The following is a 26,276-nucleotide window of genomic DNA, read 5'->3' on the forward strand; positions in this document are numbered from 1 at the left end:
TATAATTGTATACTTGCACACCTAACTACACGACACCGCTATGAGACAGTCGCGCTACTTCACGCCGTGATACACTGGGCCACAAAAGCTTACGAGACACGGCTTACAATAGAAATGCGAATTTCTGCTCGGTTTGGACATGGCGCTTCTACCTTGATGAATCACTATGTAGGCCGCATAAACTACTACAGATCGAAACTTGGACTTCGAGGCTATATTCCTTCAAGCTTCGAGGTAATTCAGCATTATTAGCAAACCCAGTGTCCCGTAAACTTTTGCAGCTGCCTGTGCGTGCACTGCAGAGACAGAGCGCACATTAGTGCTGCACGCATCCAGCCAGACCACTTATAATAAATCGCGGAGCGCCTCAGGCGTGACGACCGAAACGCGAGGTTATATTCCAAGGGCACCGAGAAATCGCAACGGTCGGCAACGGAAAGAAAACTAAATTCTCACTCATCCGGTCTGCGTGGACTGCGTGCACTTTATGCAATTCGAGATGGGAGCAGGAACACTCCGCGTCTGCCGGGGCGCAATAAGGCATGCAGGAAAGATAGAAAAAAAAAGTAGTAAACGGAACATACATAAACATAAAAGACTGGTTACGCCAAGCCCGTCAGTCACGGATATATGCATGCAGAGCAGCACCAGTCCGACTTCCGCGAACCTGTCCCTCGTCCCGAATCACGGGCTGGCTGTCATGCGTGGCGTGTATACGTATGCAACGGCGCGTGACAGTTCTTGATGTCTTTAGCTACGCTCGCAAAAAAAAAAAAAAAAAAGCAAAACCTTGATTTAAGTGAGGCCACAATTTTCTTTTCTCGCTTTTTTTTTTTTTTTCTGCGTCGAGTACATAAGGAAAGAACTGGCCGGAAAATGCTAGCATACCGGAACGGAATGCAGCAACGCACGTACGTACTCGAACGAGCAAAAGTATACGAACCGCGCAGAACCTTTCAAATAAAAAAGCTGAATTTATTAATAATTTAAACACAAATTGAAACTGACGAGTGAACTATAGGAAGTTCGCAATGCCGAGTTTGGACACTGCGGCCCACAATTTCAAGTTACATTATTCAAGTTACAGGGATGCTTTAGAAACTTATTCGGAGGAGCGCGAAACGACGGTACAAGCAAAAAAACAACACAAGAGCGCAGACTAACAATCAATTTTTATTTGAAGGAACATATGTACTAAAAGATTATTATGCAGAAGGCAAAGATAATGTTCAACAGCCCGGCAAGAGAACAAGAATTCAGGATCGCCAGTCAGCCTCTAGAGTCTGTAAAGGAGTACGTTTATCAAGGTCAATTACTCACAGGGGACCCTGATCATGAGAAGGAAACTTACAAAAAAATAAAAATGGGATGGAGTGCATACGGCAGGCATTGCCAAATCCTAACTGGGAGCTTACCATTGTATATTTGAAAAGAAAAGCGAACAATCATTGCATTCTACCGGTGCTAACATATGGGGCAGAAACTTGGGAGGTTAACAAAGAAGCTCGAGAACAAGGACCGCACAAAGAGCGATGGAACGAAAAATCTTAGGACTAACATTAAGAGACGGGAAGAGAGCGGTGTGGATCAGAGAACAAACGGGGATAGACGATATAATAAGCGGAAGAAATGGAGCTGGGCAGGCCATGTAATGCGTAGGATGGGTAACCGGTGGATCATTAGCGTTACAGAATGGATACCAAGAGTAGGGAAGAAAATTCGAGGACGACAGAAAAATAGGTGGGGTGATGAAGTCAGGAAATTTGCAGGCGCAAGTTTGTATCAGCTATAGATAGCGCAAGACAGGGGTAATTGGGGATCGTAGGGAGAACCCTTCGTCCTGCAGTGGACATAAATATAGCCCGATGATGTGCTAAAAGACGATATGAAAATAGTTAAAATGCGTTTACTGCGACGCCAAATGGTGAACGCATCGAGCAGCTCGGGCGCATAGCCATATGACTCAAACAATTTTTTTATTAAGCTTTGCGATGGCCCGCTTAAAAATTTAATTATGGGGTTTTACGTGCAAAAACCAAGATCTGATTAGGAGGCACTCCGTAGTGGGGGACTCCGGAATAATTTGAACCAACTGGGGTTCTTTAACGTGGACCTAAATCTACGTGTACACGGGTGTTTTCGCACTTCGCCCCCATCGAAATGCGGCCACCGCGGCCGGGGTTCGATCGCGCGACCTCGTGCTTAGCAGCCCAATGCCATACGTTACGCAAGGGGGACCCCACCTATGTATCGTGTATGCTTCAACCATTTCGTGCGTTCTTTAGTCTCTTCGTCGGGTGAGGATTCGGCAATTATCAAATACCGGCGCACAACCGCACGATGCCCCGCCAACTACGTTTCAAAATGTACCAACCTTTTTATTGCACTCATTTGAGGTTCTTTTGTGTACCTTTATGCGTTCTTTTGTACGCAACCGGCGGTTTATGTTCCCTAACCTTGGGGGTGCCCCCAACACTGATGGCTCCCTACATTCCAAGTCACAGAAAAAAAAAAACTGAGTCCGGCCTCGCGCTGATCGGCGCCTTGTGCCAACCGACTGGTACGCTCTGCTGCACGTTCTGCTGCGATTGTTTTCCCTGCGCGGCCGATGCCGCGGATGCGCGGAGGCGAGCGCCACCTGGTGGTGGTGCAAAGAACCCAGAGGCGGTGACGTCGCGCACGTCCTCCGCCGTGGTTGGTTGACCTGTTCGGCAAGATAACAGCCACGCAGCACCCACGGCCACGAAAACCCAGCAAAGTTCGAAAAAAAAAAAATCTGCGCTTGAAGAAAAAGAAGTCGGGTTTATCACAATGCCCTTGGTACAGTATCGTTTTTCACAGGGAAGTACGTGTATGCGAAGGCGCAAAGCGGATAGGCAAAAGCGCGAGATGCAAGAGAGAGAGAGAGAGAGAGAGAGAAAAAAAAGTGCGTATAGCTGCAGTATACCAGCTACATTACGAGAGCTGCCGTCTCCATGCGGATGCATCGTCTTGCGCAAGTTGAAATATATGGCATTGCCGCGTCGCGGCTTTCCCGACCTCATGACATGCACGGCCTCGCGAGAGAACGCTCCGGATTAAATTTACACCCTTTCGGCTCCTGTTACGAATAATGGTTAAGAGTCGGCAGATATACGCCCGGAGACAGTTGTGCGTGCCACACCAGCATTAGGCTAGAGCCAGTTGGCGCGCCGTCTGCATCACGACGACGTGGCGTCAACGTTTTCTATAAGTCACTTGGTTCTTGGAAAAAAAAAAGTTTTTCGTTCGCGCCTGGGTCCGTTTATCCGGGTAAACTCAACGACCATTCTGAATATACACTTCGCAGGCGGGGCCACATGTCGGAAATCCGTTTTATTTCTGAAGCACGATTCCCCTCTGACAGGCTCTCTTTTTTTATCAGAACCAAAAGAGGGTTAGTACTTGTGAAGTCCTTGATGACTGTCCTTGATGTATCAGTTGCTCAGATTGGCATACATTTGTGAAGAATGTTTAATGCAATTAGCATTCTTAGGATACATCAAGCACTTTTCGGGATCTTTTGGGAACTTGGGTTACTGGGTAGCACATGGTCCATGGATAGCTAGAGCATCGAACTGCTGTGATGAGAGACATGCTCGAAACCAACCGATGGACCAATTTGAGTCGCTGAGTATGTGACACAAGGCATTTGCCTCTCTTCGATGAACCTCTTCGACGCCAACTTGGGTCGATGGGTACGTTCCACTCTTCAATGACAAAAAAAACTATTAAATTTCTCCTGTGCTGGGTGAAATCGAATCGGCGTCATTTCTACACTCAAGACAATGCTATTCGAATACACATTCAGACACGCGCCACGCGCGGACTTCGCGGTGACGACGCTAGATGGCGCAGCATGCCCATAGGGATGCGCGAGAGAGGAGTCCGGCGGCATACATGACTCGTAAATGGCGCGTTTCGGCGGCGGCAGTGCGGTCCGTCCCCGCATTGCTTTAATGCTAACCGCATTAGCGTCGACATTCACCGTGAGATGAATCGTGCAAGAATTCTTTCCACGGTGTTTTGCATCGATTAGATTTTTTCAAGTGGCTGGATGGGCGTTTTAGAGTAGAGAGGTACGCATAACACAGTTGTTCTTATGTCCGACGTTCCTGGAGAGATCCGAGTTCTCGCATGGGGCGCACATCGCGAAAGCTTGACGAATCTCCCTGAAGAATTGAGAATCCCTTCCGCAGCTGTACACGCTCGATCTTTCGCGATTCTAGAGATGTAAAAATTGCGGTGAACCTAATTTCGCAATGAACAAAATTATTCGGCGCCTGAATTTCCCACAATACGACCGATTACTGCAAGTCTTTTGCCCACGCATCATTCTTGTCATGCCGGAGATCTCCTACAAATTTCATTGCGCTATGTTAATAAATTCTCGTCGACGTTTCCAGCTGAAACACCGTTTCAGCTATATTGCGCGCGACAGCGACGAAACGGGCCGTTATGGGACTAGATCGCAAGTTCAAATCACTCGGTTCCGGAAATGTAGAATTCATCGCGCGGGAAAGCTTCGGGCGACTATAGGCAATAAGACATTGGCTGCAGCCGAGAACACACTTAATTCCCGTACGTCATGTCTCCTCCTCCGTGTGTTGCGGAGGTGTATGTCTTCGCTTCGTGGTCGGGCGTGTTTGTCGGGCGTGCTTTGCCGGACCCTATATACCGTGTGCCTTTCCATCGAGCGGCTCTGTCCTTTCTTACACATTACCACTGAAACTGTCACCGAAATACGAAAAATAAAACACACTGGATCCGTGGGTTCCATACGGTTCAGAAGCCACTAAAATGTATTCGATTCGGTGTCCCAGGAAGCGATATATAGCGTGACAAGATTCCGTGTGGTTGTGCGAGGCGTGGCGTATTTAGGTGCTAATGTACACGGCCGCGCTCGATCCCCGAAATTACTCCGTTCGAGCAAAGGACGCAAAACACAGGCCCGGGCACAACTGACGCAGAAGTTGCAGCTTTCACGAGCATAGTTGCAGTGGAAAGTGCCAAAGCGAACGTATCGCGTTGCCCGGCGGCGCCGCCTCGGTTGGCGCCTCGGTGTTTTGCGTGCCCATTTCCGCTGCATCACGAGACGTATTCACGAACAAAATAGATTTCCGTGGGTTGTACGCACTGCGGCGAAGTCACCAAAATGTTTTCAATTCCTCCCCGGGAAGGATGTAAGATTGGGCTTGTTGCGAAATCATGGCTTATATAGTTTTAATTAACACCGCAAGAGCAACCGAGGGGCGTCCAGAAGAGAGATCAGCGTTCTGTTCTCTCTTCTATCTGTCGTTCTTGCTCCGTTAAAGTCCTCGGGAAGCGCTAATATGTGAAGACTATGCTAGTGCGGTTAGCTATGGAACGCGCCGTCTATCTCGCGGTGATGTATATACAGCCCCGCCGCTCGATCCCCGAAATTGCGCCGTTTGAGCAAATGGGCGCAGAAAAGGTCGTGGACACAAGTGTCGGCAGTAGATATAACGCACTCACGGGCAAATTGCAGTGGAAAGTGCAAGTCCGCCGTAACAGCGACGTATTTACTAACCTAACCTAATCTAACCGTAGCAGACGATCAAAGCTTATCACGTTATCTCGAAGTCGCGTCGCTTGCTGCCGTCGCTCGTTTGTGCGGTTTCATCGCGTCGTCGTCGGCGCATGCAAAATCGCTGTAATGTGGTTTATTCTTTTCGCTGCGCACGTTTCTACCGAAATCACTCGAAAGAAGATTAAAACACGGCAGACACACAAGCACAGCGGCTGGCACTGACTCCGCAAGTTCCCAACGTAACGAATAGTGCTCGATGACTACACAACACGTAAGCGATAACGATGGTGTGCAAGCAACATACAACTACGTATCGTTTACACTTGTATAGGAGTGACACGTACACTCCATATGCAAGTACGAGGTGAGAGCGCCGCTTTCACCTCTTTTGCGGGCAACGCTTTTGTATATAGCGCAAATCGACAAACGTCCCTTTGCCAGCGGGCAACGGTTATCTAGGCCTTTGGCGTTTGAGCCCGCAAGGACGCGCCGGAAATTGACAAATCTGCGCCCTATCGACCCTCTTCCCTCGTTTGTATAGCTGCCCGTGCATGCAAACACGTGTTCGAACGTATTACGTCCGGATAGATGTATGGTACGCTATCAGAGCCGAAAGCGATCACAAAGTAATCGCAACGCGATAGTTAAGACCGATGTGCTGAAAGCAATGAGGCGGTCGCACGATTACATACTGTTTGTCTGCTGAGGCACCGAGAGACGGCGGTGAAAGCTTGAGCTGTATTTTCACTATACTCACCGTATTGGTGCGTCTCTGTTAGACGGAAAATTGCAAATGCAAAGGGGGGAAACGAAAACGCCCATGCAAGTTTACAAAACAGAAAGCAAGAAATCTAGTAAGCAAATCTGTACGATCACACAAAAGAAAGTGACTTGCTTATTTGTGGGCAGAGCTGGCTGCTTGAAGACAGACGGGGGCAAATGTTCGCAACAGGATGAGGCATGTGACTGCTGCAGAAAAAATCTGGAGACGATCGACTATGCACGATGCGGTGAATTAAATGCCAAGATATTCCCCAAGCAAGAACAGTAGCGAACCTTCCAGAACAGCTGGGGTCAATGTTCAAAGCTAGTCGATGCTGTTCAGTGGTTGAGGTATACGGAATAAACGTTTAAGAGTATTGGTGGGGAAAAAGCAGGAAGGTGATAGAGCCGGAGTCTTTACACACATAGGTATACTATTGCTAAAAAAAAGAAGGTAGGAGCGCTATATAGGTAACGACGAGGTATACACGCACGTAGCTTACAAATCGCGATGACATTAGTAGCCATCATCGTCGTCATCTTTACATACGTTTCGCTTATATGACTGACTGTATGATACGCTCAAAATTTTCTGTTAATATAGGCTATAATCCTTTCGCGCTTGCTAAATCCCTATGACATACTCAGCTGCGCGGTTAGCAACATTTGAGTACCATGAATCTCAGGAAAAGTTCCCTACAAAATGTTAACGGTTCAAAATGGCAGCAGAACACTTGGAGACCCCCTACTGCAGTCTTGGTTTCGTACTCGATTGTGAAGTGCCAGTCATATTTTGGTAAATTCTGCCGGAGAAGTTATAGGTAGGATTAATTAAAATTAAGTTATGGGGCTCTACGTGCCAAAACCGCGACCTGATTACAAAGCACGCCGTATAGTTAAGAGACTCCGGAATAATTTTGACCACCTGGGGATCATTTAACGTGCTAAGTATAAAAGCGTTTTCGCACTTCGCCCCTATCGAAATGCAGCCGCCGCGGCCGGGGTGAAACCCGCGAACTCGAGCTCAGCAGCGCAACACCACAGCCACTAAGCTACCTGCGACGGGTATACCGTAATTATGCAGGCTCCAACGCACATGCCGGAATCTGTGGGACGCGAAGCGTTAGTCTAGCGGTGTGTATTAAACCGCATAAAGCTAAGGGCAATTAAAGCGTAGAACGGATTTTATTTTCATCCTACTCAGCCCGTAATATTATGCAATGTTCATGTTTATCTATAGCACAGAAGTAACAAGTTCAATCTCATTAAGTTTTTTTTTTACGTTTATTCACTACACCGGGCACAAGCTAAAACGATATGCGAGCACCAAACCAGGCCGATGAACAGCGCGAGATACCTGCTCAACGATGTCACGAAGACGATGTATATGACGCTTGTCATGGCAAGAATGGCGACGAAAGTTGCATGCACAGAGCAGTACGACGCACACGTAGCTTCGTTTAAGAATTCTGCACATTTCGCGTCACAGTGACACGTAAAGTCCTGGCGAATATATATATATATATATATATATATATATTAACGCGAGCGACTGGTGGCCGCGGAGAGGTACATTCCATTTTCCAAAGAAGGGGTGGCCTTCAGAAAGCGTGCGGCGATATTGGCGCCCGGGCCGCCAGTCACTTATACTACCATTTTTTTTTTTTTTTTTTTTTTTGCTGGGACTGTACCCATTCTCTAGTATTGGTGAAGATTGGGCACGCACCCAGTGGCACATGCCGAAAGGCTAAAACAAAGAAAAGAGTAACTAAATCCAGGGATCCATTGAATTTATGTTCAGGTTTTATGCAGGATTTCTTTTAACGCAGAACAGAGGTACACTAACTGGCACCATTATGTCGGTCAGAATCCAGAGGTTATTTCAGCCCGTTTGTTGTATTAAGTTCGCGGATCATCATCATCATCATCATCATCAGCCTATATTTATGTCCATTGCAGGACGAAGGCCTCTCCCTGTGATCTCCAATTACCCCTGTCTTGCGCTAGCCGATTCCAACTTGCGCCTGCAAATTTCTAAACTTCATCACCCCACCTAGTTTCCCGCCGTCCTCGACTGCGCTTCCCTTCTCTTGGTATAATATATATCGGTGCGGAACCGATAGGATGGCAACACGTGCGAAGTTATGACGGCGCTGTTACACCACGCGCAATCTCATTTGCAAGGCATAATGTTTTATTTTTTTTTAATCCCCGTATACATCAAGTTCCTTCACATACGGGCGAGAGGCGAAAAGGCGCGCAAGCCTTGAGACAGCAACGCCCTATAGTGCTCTGGAGCTTGAAATGGCAACGACGTCGCAGTCACGTACGAATATGTTAGCTTGCACCACGTTATCGGTTGCCTCACAAGGAGTTCCTGCCTCGCATCACGCTGGCATCCCCCGTCACGCGGGCAATTATTACGCTCACAGCTTCTCTCGGTTCAATTTACAACACACAATTCTGTGCGCAAGTTACTCCTATTACGTCGTCAAACATCCGCACAAAGGGGACACGAAATTCAGAGGTCGCTGCGCAACTGTCTTTTAAAGGAAACGCTGTCTGTGCCCCAGTTTTGAGATCTTATCACGCTAGGGTATCCATCACTGTCGAAGGAAATAAAAGTTGGCCCTATGTTCTTTCTTATAGTGAAGGCTATTATATAGCTTAATATATCCCCCAACCTCGTTTTTGTTTCTTTTGGTCATCGTTCGACGGAACATTAATTTTGCTATCTATGCTTTCTCTTTTTGAATCAACAGAGTTGCTCCCAACGCAAAAAGGTCGCTCTGCCAAAGGAGAACACAAGGATAGAAAAGAATGATGAAAGGCTGAAGAAACGTCCCTTCACACACGTGTTGCGAGGGCGTCTGTGCACACCGTCCACGTAAGAAATCGATTACCTGGGCGCTTATCTTTGCGCTTGCGGTCGATCAGCGCTTGCGCCATGCATCTTTCTCGGAGCCTCGTGTGTTGCGCTACTTTTCGTTCTGGTGGAATACTATAAGTGGCACAGCATTCCGTCTCTTCTCAATAGCTCAACGATAAGAAGCGAGACTGCAGCAACAGCGCATATAGCGCGCACAGCGAGCACATACAAGTACAGCTACCCTGTAAAATAATTTACACCATTAGATGTGGACAAGGGTGTAGAAGTTACACCCTTTTTTTTGGACTCAGAGTGAGTTGTAGACCTATCTACACCCTCATTCAATTTTAAGGGTGTATTGCAGGGTACCCGCGCGTAACGCTGCGACACCGACTGCCACACGGATGAACCACTCGCCGGTTTCACACGCGAACGGCTTGCCTGCTGTCCGACGTCAAGCTGCGGCTGCCCCAGACGCACTCACCGCTGAACCGAGCTTGCATATTTCCCTTCCAGCTGCATTGAATGTGTTGTCTTTTTGTTTTCCTCTTACAATTCAGCTTCTTATCCATGGAAACGAACGCTATCGCTTCTATAGCTACGCCGGCATCCTTGTTTCAAAATTTATTTCTCAATATATTTTCCGAAGAAACGAACTTTGCATTCACAGCCGGCACCGCGGGCCATCATTCATCCTAAGATTAATATCTGCCGTACACAAAGACCTGGCAAGCGTCCCAATCCGCAAGAGTGTGAAAGCACCATTACTGAGATGAGCAATGGACACTATAGCCAAGGACAATCGGGCATGGTTTCCCGAGCCCCCTATTAATATTTCGAGCGAAAAGGTTCTCCAGCAAACGATAGATCCCGCGATCACAGTTCCCTGTACTAAGTTTAGTATAGGAAACACATTTCGGCCAGGATTTTCTGCAGCTGCGTCCCCTCGCAGAGCAAACAGAAGACCGACGCCACGTCGAAAATACGCTCCATGTGGTTGCCGCTAAGAGATACCGATCAACGACCATGTCGCGGCGTGCAGACCATTTTTCGCGGGCCCGTCCGGAACGCCGCCACAACGGAAGCGGCAGCAGCAGTAGCAGCAGCGGTCGAACGAACGGCGGCGAGATCGCGTTACGACGTGCGCAAAGCAAGCACGCACAAAAGGCAAACCGCGCCGGCATGATCCGCGCGAGCAACCGCGTTGAGTGAGGGCTGCCGCGATTTCTCGAGCCAGCTGTTGGTTAACGCTGACGCACATGTCGGTAGCCGACCTCCTCGGACGAAGAAGAAGAAGACGAAGTCGTAGACGCAAGCGAAGACAGGCCGAAGATAGGGATCGAGAGCGCTGAAGTGAAGGGCGGACACTACAGACTCAGCGGGGGGGGGGGGGAGGGGCAGAGAGAAAAGACTGACGAGGCCAATGGAGAGAGAGTGGTTGCAAGAGTAGGGGATCGTGGCGGGGCTGTAGGAAATAACAGAAGAAATAACGGAGATGAGGCCGAGAGAGGAGGCCGAACGCGAACCGTCACCAGTGCAGACAACCAGACACGGCGCGCAAGCTGAGACGGACGCGACGACGTGCCGTTCCTCGCCAGCCGTCCCACTGAAACCCAGCCGCCTTCACTCCCCGTCCTCCCACGAAGCGGCGGGCGGCGCCTAGACAAACACGCGGCGCCCCCGAAAGCAAAAACGTGCGCGGCATGATCAGCTCCGCGTGTCGAGCCTCCATGAGATGCGAGAGTGAAAAAAAGATGTCGCCAAACGGGGCGGGTCGTCACCGTTTCACGCACGACCTTCTCAAGAACGTGTTTGACGAGCAGGTGAACTTGGGTTTAGTCGCGCGCTCGCGTTAAACTACACCGTGACTTCTTTGACTTAAGACCATAGCAAAACGCCGCAGCGAGGCAAGGTCGAGTACGATACTCTTTTGCTATGCTAAGGAGTTCTGTCTTCTCTCTGTGTGTGCTCAATTTTAACCAGTCAACAAAAACCAAGACAAACGTCAGGGGAACGAGTATCGGTTCCGCCAACTTTTGTCCCACACAATGGCTCTTCCTTCGGGGGACAGCAACGCCTGACGTTACTGACTGCATGCGAGGGCTGCGGTATAACGTTCCAAATTGGAGTAACCCCAAGGCCCAGCAATCTCGTCGTGAAACCCTATTTGCCACGGACTGAGGTCGGATCTCCCTTCACAGTGAAGACGTGCTGCAGATGTGCTGCAGTGAAGACGTGCTGAAGACGTGCAGCAAGAATCTCGGAATAAGGTAGGCGCTGCAATTGCCGAAACATCGACCTCGTCGAATCGGCTTTTTTCGTGATTGAACGCGCGCTGGCGAATAGAATCCGCTCAATCACGACAAATTATGCGCAGAGATGACAAGGTTGTGGGCAACTCGCCACAGCGGAGCACAAAACCGAGGTGACCCAGCACCAGCACGGGAACATCCACGATATGCAAACCAGGGGGCGACGGTTGATTTTCACCCGCCGTGGGAGCCCACTGACTATGGCATTGCGCTGCTGAGCTCGAGGTCACGGGTTCAAATCCCGGTCGCGGCGGCCGCATTTCGATAGGGGGGCGAAATGCAAAACACAATCGTGTACTGAAATTTAGGTGCCCGTTAAGGAACCACAGGTACATGTATATATTGAAAAGTTAAAATGAATCGTCATAATAGTCTTCTTCCGTGTTAGAAAATAAGTATGTGAATAAATACAACTGCCGTCAAGTTGTGTCATAAATTTGTCGCATTACGCACGCCGAACCGCGAAGCGCAGCTCAGGTTAAAACCCCCCTGTGACGTAATGGGGCGGCGTAAAATACAGATTCCCTGTACCGCGCGTTGAAGTGAGAAGAGGGAAGCGCTTCATTTTACGCCACCTGTTACGTCAAAAAAGAATTATACACGGCGAGCCGCGCTTCACGGTGCCGCGCGCGTAAATCATGAAAATTGACCGAATAATATGACGCCTGCTATTTCGGTCTATATACATGGCCATACTGAAATGTAGGAACACGGAACTACACTTTTATGGCGATTCCTGTCAACTTTCCAATATAGACGTATGGTAGAATTTGCAACTAAAGCTAATTCATGTTTAGTGAATAAATTGCCTTTCTTTCTCTTGCAAATGATGTCTATATGGGCTGGAAATTCATCCGTAGTGAGTTAATTTTCTAGCCAGCGCATTTACTAATGCCTTGCATGCAAATTAAGCGCGATACTGGACACTTGGCTCAGCAAATGACCCCTTGAGGGGGCGAATGGAAAGGTAAAGGGGCAGATCAGATTGGCACATTTTTGTCAATTATAGAGCGTAATTTCGAAACGATAACGTTCCCTCTCTCCAGGATCGAAGTTGGGGGAAAATATGACTGCAAAGAAACTAACGAGAGAGGTGCGGCTGCTGCGTCACATTAAACAACCTTGGAGGTATACAACGCAAGCATCGTTTGCACGCAAAAAAAAAAAAATAAAAAAAAAAACATATAGGCACAGAAAAAGACGAGCAAACGTCGACAGCACAAAACCGTTCGTCTTCCACAGAAACACTTCTATTTTTTTATTTTTTTCCAGCGGGAAATTTCCCACTTTCATCGTTTCTTGGCGACAGCGGTGACAAAAACCACAAACAAGCAAACAAACGGCAGCTTCGGGCGACCGCCCGGGGGAATAAACGACAACGAAATGAATAAACCACGCTGGAAGCAAGTGCTCACCTCGAACCTATATAGACGAACGTACCAGCGCTAGAAAAAAAAAGGTTTTATCGCACAAATTCCACGCTCGCAAGCGAACCGCGCGTCGTCGCGGTTTGTAAACGCACACATCGGCTCTACAAGACCATAAACAAACAACGCATAGATTTTTCGCACGAACAACTTGGTTCTTTTTTACTTTTCTCTGTGAGAAACCGATTTCCGAGGAAGCGCGCTTCCAATATATATCTCCGTCACAGCAGCCATCGCAGCGGGAGCGCAGCAAGCGTAAATGTCTCCTCGGGGAGCGAAACGCAATAAAACGAGACGATCTGATATGAGGAAAATTACGGTGTGCGCAGTGTCATAAGCACGTTTCTGTCGCGTAGGCGCAGCAAGCAACGAAAGGGATGCTGCTGAAAGAATTAAAGCCCCATGTAGGAATGAATGAAATCAATATCTGTCCCTCCCAGTCTCAGATGAGAAACGGCAGCATTACAGGTCGCTGTTAAACAGGGACTAACATTGAGCCCATCGGAGTAATCGGATATATATATATGCATTCCAACATGCAGCGACAGACTCGAGTAAAGAGGAGGATTACTTCAACAAAGGACAATTTTATAACGTGCCTAGAGCGGCAAAAATTAACGCCTTCTGCAATGCGTGGACCATTGAATGTCGCGCACGCAGTGCACATATATTTATATTTTGTTACAGGAGGCTCCGCGTGTAGAGGGCGAAAAACGAAGGATTAAGGATCATCATCATCAAGGAAAAGAGGCGACAGGCAGTGCAAAGCGAGCCTGGAAGAGCAGTAACTGGGAGCCAACTGCACCACGTCCGGCTTTCATAACGCAGAAGCGTTTTATGGCAGTGCCCTGTAACCTTGTCAACTTTCGACGAAGAACACGCCATCGCTGCCATATCTGAACTCCAGTGCTTCAACGAATTGCAGCGAACTGGTTCACTTCAATTGCACCCACACAGATGACGCAAGTTTGGCCACGAGGAGCATCAAATATCAACCATTATAACTTCTGAAGTCAAATCGTGCCACAATTTCTCGTTCGCTCCATTTTACCGCGCTGAAACCACAGCGTTCACCGGAACTATTATATATATATATATATATATATATATATATACATATATATAGATGCAACAAGCGCCGCGCACACAAGCCCTCAAGTATAGTAAACCACGCCGCGCAAGCGTTCCGCAAGCATCTGCGTTCCCAATCGCCGAAACGTGCATTTACGTCAAGGCTCGTAGAAACTCCGTCATGATTCGATTCGATCGCGTGCCCTTCGACCGCGGACTCCGTACCCTCCAACCCCCGTCGCCACTGCTATGCCGGAGGAGTAAAGAAAAGGTAAAAAAAAAAAAAAAAAAAAAAGGAAGACAAACGAAAGTAACAAGACGTGCTTGACAGGCACCCCCTCGATGCACGCGGACGATTCCGGCAGCACGCCCATCACTTTCGAAATATATAACTGCAAAACATATAACTGCAAAAATAAAAGGCAGATCTTCGCGAACACACCGGAAACGCGTCGCGCAGACGTATCTCGGAGAGAACGTCAGCGCGCAAAATTGTTTCTCGACTATAGAAGAAGACGACGGCAGAGAAGTTGAGAGAGAGAAAGCTGGAGAGACGGGACACGCACACTCACACGAAGGCGCACGTCGCCGCTATAGAGAAGGCTCCACGCAGACTGCGTGCCGGTAGCGCAGCCTCGGGCAGTGACAGCAACAGCGCATCCCCAGGATGCGCTCGATCGTCCCCGGCGATATTTCCAAACAACAACAACGGCTGGAGGTGATGCCACCGCGCTCGAGCGGACGGTCCAGTCAGCGGCGCGGATATAGAAGTTCGAGAACGGCGGCTTCGGTTGCTGCAGCTCCCCGCCTATTGCAGCCGCTGGCACAGCTACTACACGGCCCGCTGTTGTACCGACGGCTGCATCCGGGCACCGGTCAATCACGTAATGACTGTACACGCGCTACTGCCGCGGACACGGACGGAATTCGAGCGGGATTGCGTGCGTGCGTCTGGGTGCGCCTGTGCTCGCGAGTATGTGTGTGTGTGTGTATACACCCACCGGACGATCCAATCAGGGCGTACGCGGCGCCATTTTCTTTCTGAGCGCGACGCGAAAAGGGGTGATGCGCGGACAAAGAAAAAGAGAAAGAAAACGCAAAACGCACACATGCAGAGACGGAGAAAGAGACGAAAACGAACCCTGAAAACGCCGAAGCGTGCAGCAGGGCCACCGAAAAACATAGGCCCTTCTCGCCACCACCGGCACGCACTCGCAAGCGGAGCTGTTGCGTGACGCAAGGTCGTTCAATCGGGCAGGCAGGCCGGTCGGCCTGCCTGCCGGAGTGACCATCCGTCCCCTCTCTCTCAATGCTGGAAGAGAAAGAGAGACGGAAAAAAATAAACATTCGAATACGATGGGCGGACGGACTGCACGCATCGAAAGTTCGGCGTGCAGGGAGTCCGATCGGCGTGAGTATATAGGAATGGCGGACACTTATTTGTGATTGTAAGAACGAAAGGGAGTGGATAATTCTGCGCGCTGCACAGTAACTGTCAAGTCGATGGGTGACACTTGAACATCGCCAACAGAGAAGTAATATGTGGACAGCGTATAGGAGAAAAACCAGTAACGATCGAGGAGAGAAGGGCTACATTTACTCTCATGTCCAGTGATGTTACTGTTATTAGACGGGGGAAAACTTTGCATGTGCGTGACACTTTGCATATCACATTAGAAAATTGAGCACGAAAGACGTGTGAACGCGACATTGCTGTTTACAGCAGCAAAAAAAAAATAATAATAATAAGTCTATTGACAACGGGTCAGCCTGGCACTGATTTTGTTTTCTTCTGTCCTCAAGTTTGTTTCACAAGCACTGCTTTCTTTCTCTGGAAGATTTCTTCAAGAATAAACTCCGTTGTCTAAGTCCAGTCTTCGTACTGTTCACTTTATCCCTTGTGCATGCAACTGTTTCACTGGTTGCCTGTTCAGCAGCATGTATTTATATCAACTATATAGCTAAGCGAAAGACTCCGCTACTTACAATGTTTATAGCGTTTCACAGATCTCCGCGCTCGCGCGGGCTGTATTTGGAGACGGTCTGTTTACATGCAGTAAAAGATTATCCGCTACAAGCGCGCGTCTTTCGTTGCAATTTGAAAGGAAAGGTCGCGAGAGACCGTGCGACCACGCCGGCTGCATGGAGAGTACGTGGCACGCACAAAAGGCTTTCCCGCATGCAAATGCGCGTCGGACGACCGCTGTCGCGTAGCCTCCATTGTGTGCCAAGTTCAAGGCACACAATGTCCAGTTCTGTGAGAAACTGGTCTGCGCGAAAACGTTATACCCTGTAAATTGCGCTTCTGCAACGGGCAAACGACCACTCTTATCGTGAGCGCAGGTCTGCGCTAAAACGCCGTTTCGTCTGTGACTAAATTACGCCTCTATATATATACAGCGGCAAAACGGCAGCTTCTTATCGCGAGAGGAGGCTACTTAACTGGTACGCCAAAATAGAGACGACGTAAAAACGAAGGTCGAGTATATAGCGACGTTGCCCTGGCGTCCCTGCAACAGGCTCGCCGCGAAGTCGTTTTTTTTTTTTTTTTTTTTTTTTTTCTATCAACGTATATGCTCAGGCGTGGTTACGCATTTATCGGCAGAGTATACGGCTACATTGCATTCTAGAGGAACCGCTCGAGGACTGAACCCTAGAAAGTTTCGACAACTATCGCTGCTCGGAAGCGTCCCAAACCGACAAAATTGCATCGGAATGCCGTTGCCGCAAGTCTGCGCCACGAGTCGACGAACACGATTGTCGGGTTTTTCATCGCGGTGTTTGGTACACCGTTCGCAGTTTGGTTCTCAAAGACGACCGCATTCCGACTGGCCCGCGCCGCTAGCTGTGCGCAGCGCCCACAGTTGGATACAACTTGAGAATATATACAGTGTCAGATACCCCGCCGTCCAAGTCGAACATAATTTGCATACCAGCAAATGCGCCAGCCAATTACTTTGGCTCATTTTCGTGACGTGGCGGCGTAAACGAAGGTCTTGAACTACTGGCGAATGTAGTTTTTATTTATTAAGATTCCGAAGCTTTATTTGTTTTCTGAAGTACACCAAGGAACTATATATATAGGTAGATATTTTGGAGAGCAGTAAGGAGCTTGACACTGACTCGGCGCTCTTTTCCTATGAGCCTGAATTCATTTATTTTCGGTGACTAGACATAAACGTTGCCACGGTCACGTGGCTCTACGTCCTATAGATTTCTCTCTCTCTCTTCTGTCTCCATGGTATGAGCAATGTCTCGCCTACCATAACTTCCAGTTTAGCATCAGGACTAATGCTCTATTTCTCTCCCTCTCTCTGGAAAACTGGGGACTAATATGCGGAAAACTAAAAACCACGGAAATGAAACGCGCGCAGCTGAAGAAACACAGGGGCCTGAACCTAAGGGCTCATTTACACCGGCGACTCGCAGACGTCGCACGACCATGTTGACCCCAAAGCGACCGATCGTACATGGTCGCTTTGGTCGAAAATCGACTGTGTTGGTTCAGTCGCCCGATGCGCAGTTTTTCAGTCGCGCGACTGAAGACGCTATAGCCTGCTGAACCAATCAGCGGTGCAGAAGCAGGACGTCCGTACACGCTGACGCTTATTTGACGCGCTCATTGCAGTGCGAACGACGTGAACGTAAAGCTTTACGTAAATGGCATCAACCGCGAGACATTTCAGTGTCGCGACAGACAGCCGTTGCCAATGTTAACAACGGATATCGCCGCATGTCACTCCTTGGTCACAAGTCGCGGTCGGTCGCAATGCCTCTGTCGGTATGAATGAGCCGTAACAATCTTTCGAGTACGTTTCATTACATAAGCCTGTTTTACAGCTTGCGCATCGCGAAATGTGTACGGACGTCCTCGCTGTGCAGACCGACCACCACATATTTTAGCGCTCAGAAATAAAAGAACATAGCAAGAGGCTGCTAGGCCGCCAGGCATATATCACATCCTGGAAATGACGCCGCCGCGACCGTGACACAGTTGCTCACAGTTCCTCATCTCGTTCATTTCCGTTTGAGCTTCGACTCATATTGTTCGAGATATTGTATCAAGAATGAGTTTCCCCAATGCAGGTAAGTCGTACGAATTACGAATTAAAAATAAGTAATACCAAGTACCAATGAAAGAATAAAACCGAAACAAAGACACAAACGTAAAAAATGGCGGAGGCATCGCCGCCCGTATTCTTCAAAATGCGTACCGGCATTCTTAGAACACATCTCAGCATATTGCGCAAATTTTGCGAATGTCTGAGCTCATCAGCGCATAAATGAGCGAAGTCTAATGGTTCACTTAAGCCGCAGAAGCGCCGTAAAGAGCGCCCCCCCCCCTCCCCCGCGCGCACGCACACACAAAAAAGCGCACATACAAAGCGAGCTATAGCACGTGACGTAAACGAATGAAGAAAATAATACGAAAGATTCTCCCTACTGGCTTTCGCCTGCATGGTTTAATTTAGCGAATGAAGAGAGAGACCTTTCCGCGCAATTTACGGTGATCTAAAGCTCGCGCGTTACGCATTCCGGCCATACTTGCAGTGACAAGTAAACCGCCGAACACACACTGCTCACCGCTCCAGCCTCAAGCTGTAAATCAGAATCTCCGAGGTCAAGCCGGGATGCGCTCTTTCGAAGCGCGGCACGCGCACCCCATTAACCAACGAGAGCGCACGACTCCGGAAGCATGCATATGTATACACCGCACGCGTCAAACACACGCACGCACATCCTGACACTTTCAGCAGGCGGCGTTTACCGGCACAACCGCCAGGGGGAAGATCCATCGCGGAGCCACTGAGCGCCCCCACGCGGTCGGTCGGTCGTGATCGGAAAACACAAGTGCGCAGACCGGCGGCAGATTCGAGTTAGAAAAAAAAAAAAAAGAATACAACAAAGCGACCAGAAAAACACAAATACAACAATGACAAGCAACAATGGCGAAACGGAAGAGCGCCAGGCGTTGTTTTGCGCGGCGGCACGCGAACACAGACACGCGCACGCACGCGCGTTCGGAAGTCCGAACAAAGGGGAGTCTCGCTGCTCTCCCCGCCTCGCCTGAACAAAAACGCTTACCGTCAGAATGCGGGGGGCTATGTAGTGCGCACGCGCGGGTCATAGACAGGTAGGAAATCGAAAGTATACAGCGAAAGCAGAGGGCAACGAATGAAACACATTGCAGTTTCGTACACGTATACATACAAAAGGATTGGGCTGTCAAGATGCTCCGCGCGAGCCTTATATCGTCGCGCGGGTCGCCAGCAGAGCGCAAGGCGGAAGTGTACGTCTGACCACTCTTCAGATCGGTTCTGCCCTCGCAAAGATAGCTACTGTGAAATGTGTGCGCATGCGTTGAGAGAGAGGTTGCTTATGCATAGAAGACCGCGAGAGGTCGATTTGAGCGAGAGGTCGGTCGGTTAATAAAGCGGCATACAGCATGCATGCTTCTTCAGGTCCGTATTCGTAGACCACTCTTAACTAAATTTAAATTAACCGGGGCTTTTACGCGCCAGAATTACGATATGATTACGAGGCACGTCGTCGTGGGTGGATTCCGGACGTTTTGACCCCCTGAAGTTCTATAACGCGTGCGCCTAAGTACACAGGCGTTCTCGCACTTCGCCCCCATCGAAATGAGGTCGCGGTGGCCTGAAATCGAAGCCGCGACCTCTTGCTTAGCAACGCCATAGCAGCCAAGCGACTGCGGGGGGCCATCGACCCCTGTCGGGATTTATCGCTTACAATGCGCGTCTACTTCCTAAGACTTGAAGACTGTACAGCGCTCAAGCCTATCAGTATAGAAGAAGATGTAAAGGGACAAGTTTCACCCTTCACATTCGTCGTCCACTTGTGCACTAGGGTGTGCGTGCGCGCTGGTTAACCAACCGACAGGACCAATTCTTTCAGTTGTTAGAAAGCTTCAGCTTTTCCGTAAACGTATTACCTTTGACGGAACACCGGGAAACCGGAGTAGTGTACGGCAACAGTAGCACTGGAAGCGACATCTTGTAACGCAGGGTTTAACCAGAGAACACTCATATTCCACTCAACAGCTGGTGTAAGCCGTCGATCGCGACATAATTGGTAACATGCTAGTCATTTTATAATTTTCCTTCGACCAAAACACTCACGCAACACAAAATTTTTGTAAGAGCATTGTAGTCGGACAAAGCGTCACAAGATGTCGCTATTGGCTTTGCAACTGCCATCCACGGCTTCGGTAACCCGGTTAATCCCTAAAGGGTAACAATTTCACGGATACTCTAAAGCTTTCCATTCGCTAGGTCAGCGGGTGTGACGAAAAGAAAGGCACACCGCCATCTGCTTTACTTTCACGTAGCGCAGTTGTACGCTGCGAAGACAGGACGCAGTCGGTCTGCAGTAAGGCGTCAAGCTGGTTTTTTTTTTTTATCATCGTGATCATCATCGTCATCATCGCATTCATGTCCACGTACTAGAGCGCGAAGCCGTCCTACGCGACTACATTGCGTCAGCGTACTCCACTGTACGGTGTATTCTAATTTGCTTATCTGACAACGACGACTAGCTCTCCGACCTGCTAGCTATAAACTGACTGCCTATGGACCACCATTCACATACTCTAACCACCGCATTCTAGAACGTACAATCCTCCATTCAACAATCCACTTCGACTCACCAAAGGGTACGGTAGCGTCCCTGCTCCAAGAAGTAGCCACTGAGCTTCACTGACACACTAAGGAAATACTGGACAATCATAGCGTCTTCTTCAGTGGAGAGGTGGCGCTGTGCTAACTCGGTGGGTGGAGGAAAGACAATAGTCGAGGATAGTTTCCGAATACGTGGGTAAATATACAACACTACCTGCTCAACTCGAAGCTTTCTCTAACAATGCGCTGGACCTAAGTGTTTTCACATGGAATATCAGCTAACCGTCTCGGCTCTCTAAATGCTACCGTCTTGTAGTCTCTTAACGTCACGGTTATTCGTTCCACCCTCGCTGCGCGAAGCCTTTACTAGGTCCTCAGCTTTACTTGTTATCCTCCAGCTTTCCGCCCAATAGGTTAGCTGTGTCAGAATGCACTGATTACACACATTTACTCTTAAGAATATCGGTAATCTACTGTTCATGACTTGGGAGTGCCTGTCATAGCCTCCCGAGACTCGAAAACGGCTCAGGGACATACTCGCTTTTCAGATCAGTTCTTTTGATGCGTAAGCGTCAAATTCCCCATTGAGCGAAAAAGCCGGCGTCTGTCATCAGTAGCTTCGAAACGGCGCGTCACAAGCGCGCCTCGACGGAGCAGAGCGCGCGAAAGGGAACAACCTACTGCACAAAAGCACGCCAGGTGTTGTGTGAGGGGAGAGGGCATCGCCGCGACGCCACGTCATCCTCGCTCTTGGAAGCCGGCGCGCGATCCGTATCTCTCTCTCTCTCACCGCCATTGGGCTTAGATGCGCTGCGCGCATCTGCCGGCCTTGGTGGCCGCTGCTATACTTCCTCGATCTCGAGTCGCGCAGAACATCGGTGGCATGTGCGTTGGCACCGCAGGCTGCTGTTGCTTGCTGGCTCAGGCAGCAGGTACAGCTATGGAACATTACTTGCAGCGCCAAACTCGAAAAACCGCTCAGGGGCGTTCAAATAGACATTAATGCTTTCGCATTCACAACTCGTAAGACGTGCTTAAGTGTCTTCGGAGTTTCTCTGAATGGAGTTTCTCTGAGCCTGAAATATCCATCTTTTGTTCAAACGTCACCGTTAGATGCCAGAAACAGCGTCCCCATGTGATTGAACACCGTAACCATCTCCTCATGTTTGAGATGGCAAAAAAAAAAGCTACTTCGCATTAACACAGATTATTCTACGTCGTGGGGTGGATCACCACGCTGACGCTGCCTCCTGGATTTCCGTGTCATTTCGCGGCACTTGAAACCCACTTCAATGTTGCTCTACGTCGTCGATTACAATACAACGGCCTAAATTAAGTTAACGTCAATTTTATCGGAAGCTGAAGGCAATAATATGATTAAATAACTTATCCGAAATGAATATTTTACTTTGCTCCTTGTTAACTCCTCTGAAGGGGTGGAGGCAATCTGCAATTTAATGTACAAAGGGTCTCAACAGGCTAAGCGCTCCAAATAATTTTATTCCGATTTCTTTCTAATCCAGGTCCCCTGCGACTACTTCGGCAGACAAACATATGCTCCTTTGAGTAGAACTTGTTGCTGGGCGAGTTGGTTGAGATCTGACGAATACAATCCTTTACAGCTTGAAAAGGCTGACCCGGAAGCATGGAACAATGCCCCCAGAGAAAGTGCAAAGAAAACCAAACCAGGCATAAGATGAAAAAAAAAAAAAAACAACTCGCTCATTGAAGCAGAGGAAGCCAGCAGACATTCTAAAGCGAAGCTCTATGCAAATGACCGGAGCTGCGAGATAAAGTGGGCGATAAATAAATCGACCGGGCCGGTTAACAAACCAGCGCATATAGGAGCTAACGACCCCAGCGAAACGGCCGTCTCGCCGAGAGCTAGCTAGACGATATACTATAGTGGAGCGCACCGCAGATCCCAAAGGGCAAAACTATAAAACACGCGCGGGCGGCCCGGCCATTCAATTAGGGTTCAAGAACCCAGCGTTTCGCACGCAGGCTCCATGGCGTGATCGCCGCTCTCAGCCTATGCGCATATACGGCATACGCAGATGGCCCGGCGGTGGTCATTTATTACAACCCACCGTTACAAAGGCGCGCGCCGTAAAGGTGAGCTAATATAGGAAACACTCCAAATCGCTTCTTGTGGGAACATGCAGCGGCCCACATTGCCCCGGCGCGCCCTAAATGCCAGCGACGATGACGCAGTAGCTGCGTATATACGTGTGTGCACAGAAGCGGCGGAGAGAAGAGCGCGCACAATGGCCCTATATTCGGCGCGTTCGCGAGCACACACAGGGAAAGGTCGACGTATAGTATACACTTCGTGTTTTGTGTTCGCGAGTGCTCTCTGTTAGCGCAGGTCGTTAAACACTCCGGTGCACGCGATTGCGGCAAGACAACTGCCCCTAATATGGCTCCAACACGGACGGAATTAATAATGGCGGCGGGACAAAACGCTCTTTTCGTTAATGTTTTTTCTTGACTCAAACAGACTGCATGCGTGGAACAATCACGAGATTGAGCAAAACACTTCCGGTTATACTTTCCCGGTTCTCTGCAGCGAGATCTATACAGCTAGCGCTTATACTGCTCGGGACATCTAACAGCTTGCAAAATCGCTTAAGAATCGTCGTTGTCACCATCGTGCTTATATATATATATATATATATATATATATATTGTGAGCAAAATATTAATCCTTCATCTTCTTCACCTGTACATAATCATCATCACTGTGCGCGTCGTCTTCGTTCGGCGCGTGGCTCAGCCAAATAAAGGCGACGAGACAACAGCTGTGCTGCTGCCTTACAAAGTGGTGGAGATTGCTTTCGATCCCCTAGACCTCTACGCCGTCGAGTTCCACTGGAGCTTCGTTCGGGTCGCCGTTTGCTCAGCCTGTCCACTGCCATGACTTCAGACATGACTTCAGCGGCAACTCATCGCATACACGTCGATGGAAGTTCTATTGTCCGCCGTCGACCATATCGCGTTTCTTCCGCCGAACGCGAGATAATCGACAAGCACGTTGCCGACATGCTCGAGCGAAATATCATCCGCCCCTCCGCCAGCCCTTGGTCGTCACCCGTCGTTTTGGTGCGCAAGAAAGATGGCTCAGTGCGATTTTGTGTTGATTACCGTGCCTTGAACAATATAACCCAAAAAAGACGTATATCCTTTGCCTCGCATTGACGACGCCTTAGATTCATTGCAAGGCGCGGAATACTTTTCCAGTCTTGACTTACGCTCGGGTTATTGGCAAGTTCCGATGCATGAGGCCAACAAGGAAAAAACTGCCTTTGCAACACCAGATGGACTGTACGAATTTAACGTCATGCCTTTTGGCCTCTGCAATGCACCAGCAACCTTCGAACGAATGATGGACACTGTTCTGCGGGGCCTTAAGTGGAAGTCTTGTTTGTGCTACCTTGACGACATAGTCATATTTTCTTCAACCTTCCAACTCCACTTGCAGCGCCTCGATGAAGTTCTGACGTGTCTCTCTGCTGCTGGTCTTCAGCTGAATACCAAAAAGTGCCACTTTCAGCAAGACTATTAAAGTACTGGGCCACCTCGTAAGCAAAGACGGCATTCGGCCTGACCCCGAAAAGATTACCGCCGTCCTACGCTTTCCGAGGCCCCAACGCTCCAAAGAACTTCGCAGCTTTCTTGGCCTGGCTTCTTACTTCCGGCGCTTCATACGTGACTTTGCTACCATGTCACGAATTTCAGCGCTCCAGAAATGGACAGAGACAGAAAGCAAATACGTAGAAGAACATTTAATCTCAAAAAAATATATATAGAAGAAAAACAAACAGCAAACTACCCTGACACACTATAAGCACTATACATAGACAAACACTCCAAAAACTAGCTATACATATAAAAACAAACAAGCCCTCAACTATATATTGTTCCTCCGCTCGACTAACCAACGCAAAGTCACGAACAAACGAACGTTCTGACCGTCACCAGTCGTGCTGTCGGACTCCGGCCCAGCGTGGCAAAGGACGTTGGCCTGCGTGGTTCCGGCGCAGCGTGGGCGTCGACCTCCGTCGAGAGCGATGAGGTTGTGGTCTTCCACAGAGACCCGCGTGGCACAGGACGCGGTCTGGGCCAGTCGGCCGTTGTGCCGCTAACGTGGCGTTGGCGATTCCCTTCGTCGCAAAGGGCAGCAACTGGTTACGGCAGCGTGGGGCTGGACCGGGGCCGCGGAACACAGCCACGGCGACGCAGTGGGGGCTCAGGAGCTGGAGTTGTCGCTGGCCAACTCGCGAACGTCCCCTCTTCGGTCCATGGTCCCTGAAACTGCTGCCTCCCGTCTCCAGAGCACAGCTGGAGATGCAACTGCTTGTCGACCACGTCAGCAATGCCAGCTCATCATCGCCTGCGTCCCCTTTTTGTTCATTTCTTTTTTTTTTTTTTCGCGCTTCACGCGCTTCACGTGCTTCTCGCCTGTGGGTCCCTTGGCTGTTTCTTCGGCCAGCGTCTTCGTCTTTTTTCGCGTTATCATACGTCTTGCCGGTGACTCATGACATACCATCGCGGCTCCGCTTCACCGACTCCTCCCTTCAGGAACTCCATACGTATGGTCAGACGAGTGCCAAGCGGCTTTTGACACTTTAAAGCGTGCCCTCACGTCTGAGCCAGTGCTTTGTCATTTCGATGAGTCCGCATCGCACTCTACTCCATACTGATGCCAGCGGCCATGGAATCGGCGCTGTTCTTTTGCAACGACAACGTTTTGAGGAACGCGTGGTCGCATACGCAAGTCGGACGCTAACACCGGCCGAGAAAAATTATACAATCACTGAGCAGGAGTGCCTCGCCGTTGTTTGGGCCATCCAAAAATTCCGACCGTATTTACACGGCCGCCACTTTACGGTCGTGACCGACCACCATGCTTTATGCTGGTTGTCGACGTTAAAGAATTTATCTGGCCGTTTAGGTCGCCGGATACTTCGTCTGCAAGAATATGACTTCGACGTCACGTACAAATCCGGCAAGAAACACAACGATGCAGATGCTCTCAGCCGCTGTCCGTTACCACCGCAGTCCGACGTTCCCGGCCAGCCTCCATCCGGTGGTAAGTGGTTCTTGAGGGAAAGGGAAAGGTTGGCGCTATCTTCTGCAGCCCTTGAGGGAGCACGGCTCAGCGCCAACGGGGAGGGGTAAGTGGGAGCGAAAGAAGGGATAAACCGAGCCTGTAAACGCGTCCTCTGCAGTTCTTTCACTCGCCGCTCTCAACGGTCTTCCTTCTTTCCACCCTGAGACGTTCGCGTCCCATGCACCAACGCGACGACGCTTACTGCCACTAAATTATGAAACGCCTTCACGGCTCATCTCGTCCTCCTAACGCGCGAGCCCGTCGCCAGTTACAGAACTTCAAGTGTGAAAATTCAATCCTCTACCGGTATTTCTTCCACCCCGAAGGACAGCGTTGGGTTCCTGTCGCTCCTCGATCACTCAGGGAACAGATATTGAAGACATTTCATGATGATCCCACGGTTGGACATCTCGGCTTTCACAAGACCTATGAACGCATCCGCAGTCGTTTTTCCTGGCCTGGACTTGCCACCTGCGTAGCGAAATACGTCGCGTCTTGCTCGCTCTGTCAGCACC

General features: G+C 49.4%; 1 protein-coding gene across 2 annotated transcripts in view; it reads right to left on the reverse strand.

The window, feature by feature from the left end:
* Positions 1–26,276, reverse strand: part of LOC119461392 (beta-1,4-N-acetylgalactosaminyltransferase bre-4-like) — a 144,599-nt gene that overhangs the window by 62,156 nt on the left and 56,167 nt on the right. Inside the window, exon 1 of one of the 2 annotated variants that reach the window (XM_049672611.1) lies at positions 14,577–14,594. The exons of the other annotated variant lie outside the window; for it this stretch is intronic. The gene's annotated coding sequence lies outside the window, so the exon portion shown is untranslated. Of the gene's footprint in view, positions 1–14,576; positions 14,595–26,276 lie in introns of those variants that run through there. 2 annotated transcript variants of the gene reach the window in all.

Source organism: Dermacentor silvarum, chromosome 8, assembly GCF_013339745.2.
Source record: "Dermacentor silvarum isolate Dsil-2018 chromosome 8, BIME_Dsil_1.4, whole genome shotgun sequence".
Taxonomy (NCBI): Eukaryota; Metazoa; Arthropoda; class Arachnida; order Ixodida; family Ixodidae; genus Dermacentor; species Dermacentor silvarum.